Source organism: Delphinapterus leucas, chromosome 8, assembly GCF_059928025.1.
Source record: "Delphinapterus leucas isolate spDelLeu-1000000601 "Yukka" chromosome 8, BTC_Dleu_Yukka2, whole genome shotgun sequence".
Lineage (NCBI taxonomy): Eukaryota > Metazoa > Chordata > Mammalia > Artiodactyla > Monodontidae > Delphinapterus > Delphinapterus leucas.
The window spans coordinates 56,526,039-56,539,244 of record NC_143136.1 but is presented as its reverse complement, the minus strand read 5'-3'; the positions used below and the strand labels follow the sequence as shown (position 1 = coordinate 56,539,244).

At 38.2% G+C, this 13,206-nt stretch overlaps 1 pseudogene; it reads right to left on the bottom strand.

The window, feature by feature from the left end:
• Positions 1–300: 300 nt before the first annotated feature.
• LOC111172903 (tissue alpha-L-fucosidase pseudogene) lies at positions 301–3,821 on the bottom strand (annotated as a pseudogene).
• Positions 3,822–13,206: the final 9,385 nt, after the last annotated feature.

Below are 13,206 nucleotides of genomic sequence, written 5' to 3'. Positions count from 1 at the left end.
AAATTTGTCCTGGAATACGGTATAAGGAATGGCTTCAATTTTACCTCTTTGCATATGGCTATCCAGTTATCCTAATACCACTTATTAAAAAGTCCATCTTTTGGGGCTTCCCTGGTGGCGCAGTGCTTGGGAGTCCGCCTGCCGATGCAGGGGATGCGGGTTCGTGCCCCGGTCCGGGAGGATCCCACGTGCCGCAGAGCGGCTGGGCCCGTGAGCCATGGCCGCTGGGCCTGCGCGTCCGGAGCCTGTGCTCCGCAACGGGAGAGGCCCGCGTATCGCAAAAAAAAAAAAAAAAAAAAAAAAAAAGTCCATCTTTTCCTCACTAATTAGGGATGACACTTTTATCATAACTAAATTTTTATACGCAGTTAGGTCTATTTATGAATTTTATACTTTGTCTAGCTATTCATACATTAATACCAAACAGTTTTAATTGTAGAGGTTTATGATATGATTTAATATTATACAATTTTTTGAGGGGTTTCCTGGCTATTCTTGCATGTTTATTCTTCCAAACATACTACATAATCAATTTATTTAGCTCTAGGAAAAAAACCTGATAGCATTTTTACTGGAAGTTTATGAAATTGTTTATATAAACATAGGAATAACTAAGATCTTTACAATGTTGCGTTTTTCTATGAACACAGTTCATCTTTCCAACTAAGTTAATTTTATATCTTCATGACTGCTTATAATTTTCTTCACATAGGTTTTGAACATTTCTTGTTAAACATACACTGAGGTATTTTGTTTTTAGCTATCAGACATACAGTCTTTTCTTCCATTATGTCTTCTAACTGGTTTTTGTGTCTTTTGATTCAATAATCATATTGTGGTAGTATTAGTATTGCTGTTCTGAAATGGTTGGGTATGTAACAAAAAATGTATATATATTGGTGTCATTGAGAACTGGGATTTGCAGCTTTGGTGAGAGCAGACACAAATGTAAGATCAATGACAGTAAGTAAAAATCCTGTAGTTCTGAAAATGAATCTGAGGTAGCAATACTAATTCATAATATGTGTTTTAAAAGACTCATTTTCTAGTTCTGTCCACTGGAAAAGCCTGTAAACAATGGTTAACCCAACAGCAATGAGCACTTCCAGAACCCTGATTGTGTCTCTAAATACTATTTCCCACCAAAAGGAACCAAACCTCTTGGAAAGATGGCTGATTCCAGGTGTGAGGCAGGAAGTTTATTAAATGTATCTGGAATATCTTGTCATACCACGTAGTAAGGAAGCAGCGATGGAAAACTACTAGGATTCTGTCCAAAGGATTTGGGCTCTAGCTTAAAGATGGGATCATTTGAGCATCAGTAGGGGATGCTAAATGCAATGGATTGAAACATATCAAGTATATTTAAATCCATAAGTTCAGTACAATACCAAAAAACTAAACTCATTAATCACCTTTAGAGGATGCTAGGGAACCAATCCATTGTGTTTTAAAAAGAAACAAACAACAACAACAAAACAAAACGAGAAACTGGTCTCAGAGTAATGAAAGAATCAAGAGGAACTTTCTCTTTACAGAATTTTTTCAACTAATAAATAAATAAGGAATGACAGAATTAGGATATCACCATTTGCAACCTCCTAGTGAATTAATGAATCTGGGCAATGACCACCAATGGCTGCTCACATCACCAAAAAGAGACAATCAGGCATTTTATACCTTCTAATAGAAGTGCAAAACACTGCGTGTGAAATATTCTTGACAAAATAATTGAACCTGAATCTTATCAAGCCTCTAAATCTGACTACCAATTTACAGCTTACAATGGCAGAGGAACACACTAAACAACATCACAATCAACAAAATCCAAACTGTTGGAAACCCCAGGACAAACAACCAGTTTCTTCAACAATAACAAACGAACAAAATTGCAAGGAAAAATAAACAAAGAAATGGTAGGAAGACCTATAAATTTTTTTGACATGCAAATGTATTTATTTGATCATATTTGAAAAGGCAGGGTAGAATAAATCCATTTTCTTCATGGTATCACTGTAAACAGACTGAATTTCAGAGCTCTTAGCTTGCTTCACAGACTCCTGAAGAGTGAATATAAGCAGCCCAGCAAGCCTCTTCCTTCCCCTCCAGGCTTTCCCGCACTTGCTGGGGTGGGGTGCTGCTGGGAGGGGTTGGTGATAACTGATGCTAAATAAACATCAGACGGTGAATTGGTCAAACTCTTTCTACCTCCTCCCATAGGCAACGGGGTGACTTGGATTATTCTTTAACTATAGTCATTGAGTAATCAAGTAAGTTTATCAAACGCAGGATGGAGGGAAGTTTCCATTGTAGATAATTTCCAAAGGTAGGAATGGGTGAACTCAGAGCTTCATTATTCAGTCCCTTCTTTTGTTGTCCAGAGTGAAGTACGCTAGCGATGGAGCTCAGATCCTTGGTCCATTGAGTCATTGGTGTAATGCACTCAGCTCCTTTGGAAAAGCCATCTTTGGATGGGGAAGAGAAGTTAGTTTATTATAATGATGGTACTATATGAGGAAAATCAAAGCAGCAAGCAGCAGGCAGTGACCCTTTCCTCTTGAACTCCAATGATCATTCCACTCCTGTCAGCTTTACAGCCCAAGCAAACTCAACTGGGAGAGCAGAGGGTCAGATCAAAGAAAGGAGGAGGCCTTTACCCAGACCTGTGGACCACTTCAGGTCTTCCTGGATCCCAGCATCCTTACCTTTGTAGCTAAGGTAGTTATGAGGGATTGAAGCTTTAAGACTCCTTTTTTTTTTTTTTTTTTACCAGCACAGTAAAATGACATAAAAAGCTGATATTTTTAAGGTATACCATACAATTACCGTGTTCTTTTCCCATTGCACCCTCCATGGTTTAGATGCATAGATAACCTCCCCATTATGCTCAGCCACTTCCCAGCAGCAAGACGCCTTTCTTGGAAGATGATAACAATCAGTCCATCTTTAGTTGGTCCAATGTTGAGACAACAGTTTCCCCCCAAGCTTACTCTCTGAACCAGTTCTGAAATGATTTCAGATTCACTTGCGACGTCAGACATGGCCATGTCCTAATGATAGTCCTAGGATGCCTTGTCCATAGTGGTGCACACCTCCTACTTGTGATCTAGCAACCTCCCTGGTTTGAATTTACCTTGATAGTTGCAGTATCCTCCATGATAACAGGAGTATTTCTGGCCCCATCATCAATCACTACCACTTCATCCTTGACTGGGATATCATTGTAGAGCCAAGAAAGAAAATTTGTAGAGTTCCAATAAGTATCAGGATATTCTTACTCTCCATCAGACCAAAAGCAGGTCAGGTTTCTACTTGCTAACAAGGTCATAAAGCTCTGCCTTTGCTTTCACACTGAAAAATATGGTGTTTTTGAAGCCATCTTTCTTAAAATAGGTAGAGTGGGTGGAACCATTCTAAGAATGGGTGATACAGTCCATAGCTGTATGTTCCTCTTCAGGACAGCTGCTCCCAACTCATCAACTTATCAAAACACAGTGGGGCTCAGGTCCTCCAAGTTCCAGCTCCACGACACAGGGCTCAACCAGTTTGTGAAGCCTTGGTGATGCTTTGTGGTCAAGACTATATATGGAGCTTGGAAGAGGACAGCCCGCTTGGGGTGGAAGAAGTCTCGATGAACTGCCACCCCAAATCCAAGTAGCTAAAGCACGGTGGGTAGTTGTCACACCTGAAGTGCTTGTCCTGGGGCCGCCACTCACCCTTCTGGTGCCACCAGAACCACTTGCTGACCCAGGCTGGCACCCAAAGCATACTCCAGGTCACTACACCCCAAATGTTGCCTCATGGAACCAGCCCGGAGTGAAGATTCAGCCCACCCCAGGTACAGTGTCACCCGGCGCATGCTGAGCCCTGAGCGCCCTCCCGGCCCTCCTAGCAGCAGCCATTCGCCTGCCACCCCATCCCAAGAGTGGGGACACCTCTCTCTTGGTTTACTGACTTTTAATACACCAAGCCTAATGAATGGAGCTTGTTTGGAACCTGACTCAAGCAAAGGAAACATTTTGTTACGTGCTGTTTTAAGGAAAACAGGACCAGTATGGTGTTCATGAAAAGTAGATGAGATGGGCTGCAGAAATCAGGAAGAACTGAGAGCGCTGGGGTCCAGAACTGGGGGTGGCGGGGTGAAAGCACAGGCCAAGTGAGGCAGACACGGCTCCTTCCTCACTAAGTGACACCCGTCACAACCTCATTTATCTATTGTCTCCAATTTGCTCATCTGGGAAATATTTGGGTTTGAAAAGAATCTTAGAATAGGGATCCAGAAAAAGCTTAGCTATATTAAACCGTGCCCTCCAATTCAACTAGAGATAAAACAAGAGAGGAAGGAGACATATCTCCAAATTCAATTCTCCTATCTTCGCTTATGTTTTATGGAGAACTTATGTCATTCACAAAAGAGACGTCCTTTCCCCAGGGGAGACAGCAGGTGTACGTTTTCTCTCAAGGCTATTTAATTGCTGTCAAGAAGACATATGATTAACAAAACCAAATGCTGGAAGTATGAAGTATAGACAATTTTAAAGTTGTTTATATAGTTGATTACAGTATATCACACAATGTGTTTATTTGCCATAAACCTGCCTATCAGAGACTGTTTCCACACCTGTGCATCTGCACTAAACAGCCCACCACTTAGCTGTGTGTAAATTCCCAGCTGAGAGAATGGCCATCACCCGGCAGAAGCAGCTTTCTCTTGTGGCGTCCGTTACCCCTTGGGCACCAGCTTTGCACCAGTGAAGGTGGGGCCTGAGCCCTGTGGACCCGTAGCATCCCCTGCTTTGATGAGAGAGCCCTTTGAGCTCTACAGAAGGAAAATAGTATGGAAATGACAGGCCTTTGTGGTTCTTCATTGTTCTTTGTGACGTTGCTGCTCAAAGTGAGGCCCACGTTCTGTAATCTGCTGGTTATTGTTCAGAGATGAGACAAGAACGGAGTTGAGAGGAAGCATTTAGAGTTGTTGACAGCCATGTGGCAGCCTAAGTTTATGTCTGTTGAATCTAATTCAAAAATGGGACTTGAGTTTTGTGTATATTGATTTTTTATTCCATTTTAAAATTATTTTTTATTACACTTTGCAAAATATCAGGCTGTGACAGATTGGAAATAAAAAAAGAAACCGATCCTTCACCACACATAATTTGAGAAGCATTGCTTCAGAGCAATAGCCCACACGCATGCTACAACCCAGGGTTTCATTCTGACACTCTGACAGTTCCCAAGGGGCAACCAATGGCAAAAAATGTAGATCTACAAAGATGGTCTCCCCAAAGGGTCAGAAGGTCCCTCACAGGTGAGAAGCAGGTATCTAATCTACCACACATGTGTTAGGTCCATGGCAGGGGTTGGTAGACCTAATGAAACCAGCCCAACTGCCCCTTGTCACAACATAACTGCAGGCTTTTCACTAGTACTAGTAGCAGCAGCAGCTAAGATTTACAAAGGACTTATTATGATGCAGATACTGTCCTAAATACTTTACATATACAAAATATTAAATAGCTCTTCTCTCTTTGGAGTAATATATAGTCTCCCCTAGGCATGTAGCAAGGGAAGTATAGCATCAAGTCTGTTTACAGTGATTCCTTGTATAGCTATGAAAATTTGCTAACAACTGGCCTCTTTTTGGGGTATTTCAAGACATCACGCCATGTATACTAGAGACAATAATTTAAAAATGGAAACATAATACCCAGGGAATAAGAGTTTTGTGTTCAGATACTAGGAATAGAGCATAGCTGGAAAAAAATTTAATACAGAAACAGCAATCAGTATTGGAAATTGGGAGAATAGGGGAATAGGGGGATAGCTTGGACTATGTTTTCATTTTTTTGTTGTTGCATTCGGAAATTCTCGGGCATGAAACACAGAAAAAAATATAAATGTAAGAAGCAAAGACAACAACATAAGACAACTTGCATCAGAGCATAGAGACCTTATCCAAAATGAAGTCTTCCATCTACAAATTTTCTCCCCCCAACCTGGCTGATTTTTTGAAAAGATAAACAGAATTTTAAAACCTTTAGATGGACTAAAGAGAGAAGACTCAAATACATAAGACCAGAGATGAAAGAGGAAACATTACAACTGATACTATACAAATACAAAGGATCACAAGAGACTATTACAGTTATATGTCAACAAACTGGATAACTTAGAAGAATAGATATATTCCTAGAAACATACAATCTACCAAGACTGAATCATAAAGAAATAGAAAATCTGAACAGAGCTATAACAAGTAAGGAGACTGAAAAACCTCCAAATAAAGAAAAGCCTAGGACCAGATGGTTTCACTGGTGAATTCTACCCAACATTTTAAATTAATGCCAATTCTTCCCAAACTCTTCCAAAAAATTAAGAGGAGGGAACACTCTCAAACTTGTTTTATGACGCTAGCATTACCCTGATAACAAGGCCAGATAAGGGTAGTATAAGGAAAAAAAAACTATAGACCAATATCCTTGATGAATATTGATGCATAAATTCTCAACAAAATACTAGCAAACCAAATTCAATAGCACATTAAAGGGATCACACACCATGATCAAACTGGATTTACCCCTGGGGTGCAAGAGTGGTTCAACAGTGCAAATCAATAAATGTGATATACCACATTAATAGAATGAAAGATAAAGATCAGATGATCATCTCAATAGATGCAGAAATAGCATTTGACAAAATTTAATATTCTTTCATGATAAAAACTCTCCACAAACTGGATATAGAAAGAAGATATTTCAACATAATAAAGGCCATATATGACAAACCCCCAACTAACACCATACTCAGTCTTTTCCTCTAATATCAGAAACAAGACAAGAATGCCCACTCTCACCACTCCTATTCAATATAGTACTAGAAGTCCTAGCCAGAGCAATCAGGTAAGAAAATGATATAAAAGGCATCCAAACTGGAAAGTAAGAACTAAAAATATCTTTTCTTCAGATGATATGATCTTATATATAGAAAATCCTAAAGACTCCACCAAAACACTGTTAAAACTAATCAGTGAATTCAGTAAAGTTGCAGGATATAAAATTAACAGACAGAAATCAGATGTGTTTCTATACACTAACAATGAAATATTTCAAAAAGAAATTAAGAAAACAGTCTCATTCACAATAGCATCAACAACAATAAAATACTTAGGAATAAATTTAACCAAGGAGGTAAAAGACCGGTACACTGAAAACTGTAAGACTTTGAGGAAAGCGATTGAAGACACAAGTAAATGGAAAGATATTCCTTGTTAATAGTGTTTAAATTTCCATCCTGCTCAAGTCCTCTATAGATTCAATGCAATCCCTATTAAATTGCAAAGCCATTTTTCATAGAAACAGAAAAAACAGTCCTAAAATTTGTATAGAACAACAAAAGATCTCAAATAGACAAAACAACCTGAGAAAGAAAACAAAGCAGGAGGCATCACTTCCTGATTTCACACTAAACTACAAAGCTGTAGTAATCAGAACAGTATTATACTGGCATAAAAAATAGACACAGACACCAATGGAGCAGAATAAAGACCCCATGAATAAACCCTTGCATATACAGTCAACTAGTATTTGATAAGGGAGCCAAGAATACTCAATGAGGAAAAGACAGTCTCTTCAATAAATGGTGTTCCGAAAACTGGGTAGACACATACAGAAGAATAAAATTGGACCCCTATCTTACAAAAATTAACTCAAAATGGATTAAAGACTTAAACATGAGATGTGAAACCATAAAACTCTTAGAAGAAAATATAGGGGAAAATCCCCCTTGACATTGGTCTTGAAAATATTTCTTTGGATATGACACCAGAAGCAAAAGCAACAAAAGCAAAAATTAATAAGTAGGACTACTTCAAACTAAAAAGCTTCTGAGCAGCAAAAGAAACAATCAACAAAATGAAAAGCCCACCTATGGGATGGGGGAGAATATTTACAAATCATGTATCTGACAATAAGTTAATGTCCAAAATATAGAAAGAACTCATACAACTCAATAGCAAAAAAACCAAACAATCCAATTAAAAAATAAGCAAAGGACCTGAATAGATAGGTCCTTTCCAAAGAAGACATACAAATGGCCAACAGGTACATGAAAAGATGCTCAACATCACTAATCATCAGGGAAATGCAAATCAAAACCACAACGAGATATCACTTCACACATATTAGGATAGCTATTATCAAAAAGATAAGAGGTGGTAAGTATTGGCAAGGATGTGGAGAAAATGGAATCCTTGCACACTGTTGGTAGGAATGTAAATTGTTGCAGCCACTATGGAAAATAGTTACAGAGGTTCCTCAAAAAATTAAAACTACCATATGATCCAGAAATCCTGCTTCTGGGTATATATCCAATGGAAATAAAATCAGGATCTTGAAGAGATACCTGTAGCATCATTCACAATAGCCAAGATACAGAAACATCCTAAGGGCCCATCAACAGATGAATGGAAAAAGAAGATGTGGTATATACAGGGAATTATAGTCATTATTTTGATATATATAGTGGAGAATAATCTGCAAAAATACTGAGCCACTATGCTCTATACCTGAAACTAATATAATATTATAAATCAGTTATACTTCAATAAAAAAGATGTGATATATATACAATCAAATATTATTCAGCCATGAGAAAGAAGTAAATTCTGCCATTTGTGACAACATGGATGAACCTGGAGGACATTATGCTAAGTGAAATATTGATAAGGCAGACAGAGAAACACAAATACTATATGATATCACTTATCTGTGGAATCTAAAAAAGCCAAACTCATAGAAACAGAGAGTAGAATGGCAGTTAACAGGGGCTGGGGGTGAAGGAAATGGGGAGATGTGGGTCAAACTTTCAGTTATAAGATGAAAAAGTTTGGGGGATCTAATGTACAGCGTGGTGATTATAATTAACAATGTTGTATTATATACTTGAAAGTTGCTAAGAGTAGATCTTAAATGTTCTCACCACAAAAAAGAAATGATAAGTATGTGAAGTGATAGAGGTGTTAGCTCACACTATGGTGGTATATATATCATTTCACAATATATGGGTATCAAATCAACACGCTGTACATCTGAAACTTACACAATGTTATATATCAATTATGTTTCAATAAAGCTGATAAAAGATATTTTCTTTATTTATAAAATGACAATCTTGTGGGGAAAAACCCCACAAAAACATGTTTCTGTGATTGTCTCTTGCACACTAGTTCTTTCTGCCCTGGATCAAATGCTTCATTAAGTGACTGTTATTATTGCTGATCTCCTCTCTTCAAAATATCTACCCATCTATTGTTTTCTCTTATGGTCCTTCTTGGAATCTGAAACCACATATTCTAAGGAAATTCAAGAATCAATCTAAAGGAATTTTTAAATTTACTATTTTACATAGATTGGATTGGATCACTACAAAATACAATCTTTTTTGTCAGCTCTAGGCAAAGTATTTCTTTTCTTTGCCTAGGCAAAGTATTTCTTTTCTCTCCAAGTCCATGTTGTTGAAAAACTTACCAGGAACTTCCCCAAAACTTGGGTCTTGATGCTAAAGTGCACTCCCAGAAGTGCAAAGATAATGTGTAAAAAAAAAAAAAAAATCTGTCAGTGATGTAGATGAAAATGAACATTAGAGCAATTTCTGGTCAGCAAAGAAAGAACCCAACGTTTACTTAATCCTAATGTGCATACATGGCTTCTTCATATTTTCCTGCTAAAACTCATCTGGCTTTGCTCAAGTCCTCAAATGCAGTGAATTCTAGGCAGCACCTGATATTTATTCATGCCATTGTCAAGAGCATCTTTGCAGTTCTTGCCAAGGTTTGTCATTGAATATGTTTATCCAGCTGCATGGCAAAAACATAATACACAGTCATCATTTTACTCAGTCATCTACTCAATATTTTCTTCTATGATTAAATTAATTCATAAATATTACACTTTTAATACCAGAACGCTATGGTTCATCCAGCCAGTTGAATACTTGTTTGTCCATTTTCTAATGTTGCTGGGCACTCAATCATTTCATTATAGAGTTTGAAATAATGAAAAGCATTGCATTTACTTAACATGCACAATAAACAGAGCAGGATCCTTCTTTGAGCTCCTTTATTATGCAGTGTAAGGCTGTAGGAGGAATTTTGTGAGAAACACTGGAGAACTGTGGGGGGGTGTTTTGGAAATGGTTCTGGTGTGTGTAAGCAAATATGCTCTGATTGCCTAATGCATAGGACAGAAACGCTGGCTCTATTTGCAGCTGCCACAGTTTTTTGCTCAACTCTGGAGGGTTTCAAATAAACACACACATCTTGGTCTTACTCGTACCTGATTCATTACCAGACTGTGCTCATGAACCCTGTAAGCTGTTTCCATGTACTGTGGCATTTTTGAGACTCCCTCCTTTAAACATCCACACCCAGTCTGGTTTTTTAAAGCAGCCTCCAGAAGCTCTTAAGTACTCATCTCCATAGTAAAAGGATGGAAGCTTATGGGCAAGAGTCTGCTTTCCCCTCCAGTGCTGACCTTGGTGACAGCAGCACAATAGGCCTCTAAATAGATACCTGGCCCCGGAGGCAAGAGCCATATACCATAGGACACTTATTAAATCACCTTCTGAATGAAATATTTATAGCCAGCACTGCAGGGCAGTTAGCTTTTCTAGAAATATATCCAAATTTGCTCCATCATTCTGGGAATAGCCTTGGTTAGCAATTGCTCATAATGTCAATGCTTTTGGAAACTTTTTACAGTCGTTTTATTGTATTTCGTTCAAAAATAAAACTTAAAGGAGCTTGAAAACTAGGTTCTTAGATGATCACATGATGGCCCGATTTCCGTGGTTTCAGTTCTGGGCATTTTACTTTATGTGGACCCACTGAAATTAACCAAAATTAATCCATATTTGAACAAAGACTGTGTATACAAATAAGCCCTAACACTAGCTGAAGCGTTTGGAATGCATTGGTCCAGGAAGGCGAAGAAGTTATAGCAAACAACATATGGGCTTTAAAACCTGGAACTATCCAAGACAGAACAAGAAAGCTATTTTCACTTTCCTTGTTCCTTTTTTTTTTCCTCCAGAAGATGAGTAATTCCTAATCACATTTTATTTTCATCTTTAGAGCTGTATCCTGAAAGAGCCAGGTCGATTTAAAACTGCTGGTGAGTTTGCAACCCTGTCCAATAATTACCTAATGCATTTGTGTCATCTGCTTTCCTTGTTGTGTGAAAACACACTAAGGAAATGTGTAAGTCCACTGAATTGTTCCCAACTCTTTTATTCACCTTTCAGCATGCTAGTTCCTTCCCTTGGCATTGATATCATTATGCATTTGTCAAAGATAGACTGTCACTTCAGGGCCTCTATTATGTGCAAGAATTGGCAGCAAATTTTGCCACTGGGATTTGCTTATATCCTCTGTATGTTATTGTACTTCTTTGGAATTCAGTAAATTCCGTACACCCACTTCTTTGATGTTCATTCCAGCCCCTAAATGTGGAAACAATGACTGAAATTTTGGATCAAAGCATCTCATAGATGGCAGGCAACACAACTCTGATTATTCACTAGAACAGAGGGGCCTCCCCTTCCCACCTCCCCCGCTAAAATCTAGGCCAACAGTCCTCCAGGAACAGCTCTGGCTTCCCTAGTGCAAAGTCACGAGAGGAAGCTAAAGAAAACCACTCCAAGGTTTTAGGAAAAAGAAAGAGACTAAACTGAACAGCTAAAGTGAAGCTCGTGGTCATTTCTAACTATAGAGAAAGCTAACTACTGTCCCAGTTGGTTCTCTCGTTTCTTTTACACTGGTCATGCTCTAGTCTAGCATTTCTATTGGGCCAGGCTTATTTCAGGTTTGGAAAAGTCTTCAGATCTAATTTCTATATAACGTCAGCTGTACAAGATGGCCTGGATTTTTTTTAATGCATGCTTAAAAGAAGAGGTAAATGGTCCAGGAATTAAGAATTTTTTTAAGTAATTGGAAAAAAACCCAGAACTACCAAAATTTCAACGAGTTACTTTTGCAAACTATAATTAGCTGTCTAGAACAAATTTTCAGTGTTTGCTTTTGCTTTACTCCTGGGATGCCAGTGCAGATAATTACTTCATTCAATTTATTTCACAGGTCAACTTTGACTCATAAAAGCATTAAAGCAGGTAACCCCCTAGGGATGTTAGGAAGACAGATGAGCAAATAGATATGAAACTGTTGTAAGCACATTGATACAACAGGGGAAAAAGGCACTTATAAATTCAGGGTATTTTATGGTTATGTGTTGACTTCACTCCATTTGGTATCCAGAATGTGCTAGTTATAATTAATACACAATGTTGGGAACTATTATAAAAGTACCATACTCTTTTTAAATATGGTGAAGAAGATAATTGTGTTTGAGGAATCTCATCCTGTGTAAATTAGAATAATTCCCAGTAGAATGCCATAATTGCGAATTGGGCTGACTGCACTGAATGGAGAAGAGAGTCCTCTTAGCATGACAGCCTGTGTTCAATCAAAAGGTAGAGTGTCAAGGAGGTAACATGACAGCCCTTAAAATACCAGTTTCAGATTGCCTGAGTTTTTACTGCCCAGACGTATGCAACAGTGACATCCAGCGGTTGTGGAAATAATTACAAGTGAATCTCATTTTAAAATACAAAGTAAGTTTTAAATTATAATTTAATATTCTGTATTGTCCAATGTTGTCTACATTCTTTATCTGGCTACAGTGTAAGTCAATAATTCAGGCTGGATGCCAAGTAAAGCAAAACTCACTCTGTTTATTTCCTAAGTAGTTTCCAAAGTCTGTTGTTCTGTTAGTCTTATTTTGATGTTTTATAATTTAACTAAAATTATAGTGAGTCTACACTCCAAGGGTCTCCCTGACCCTCCTAAGCACACTTAGAGATTTTTGCAAGCACAGATGAGACTGTGTGCATGCTGCAGACACACAGCAGAAGCGAAAGCTGTACTTGACTCCACTGTTAAATACTCCAGGGAAGGCGCCTATGACCCTGAACATTTTCATCGTTGTGGAATTGCTCAAAGAAGTTCATTATGATTTTTTCCAAGTCATTGAAGATGAAGAGAAAGAAGAAAGGGAAAGAGAAGAAAAGGAAAGGAAAATAAAGAGGACGAGGAAGGAAAGAAAAAAGGAAGGAAGGAAGGGAGGGAGGGAGGGAGGAGAGAGAAGAAAGAACAGG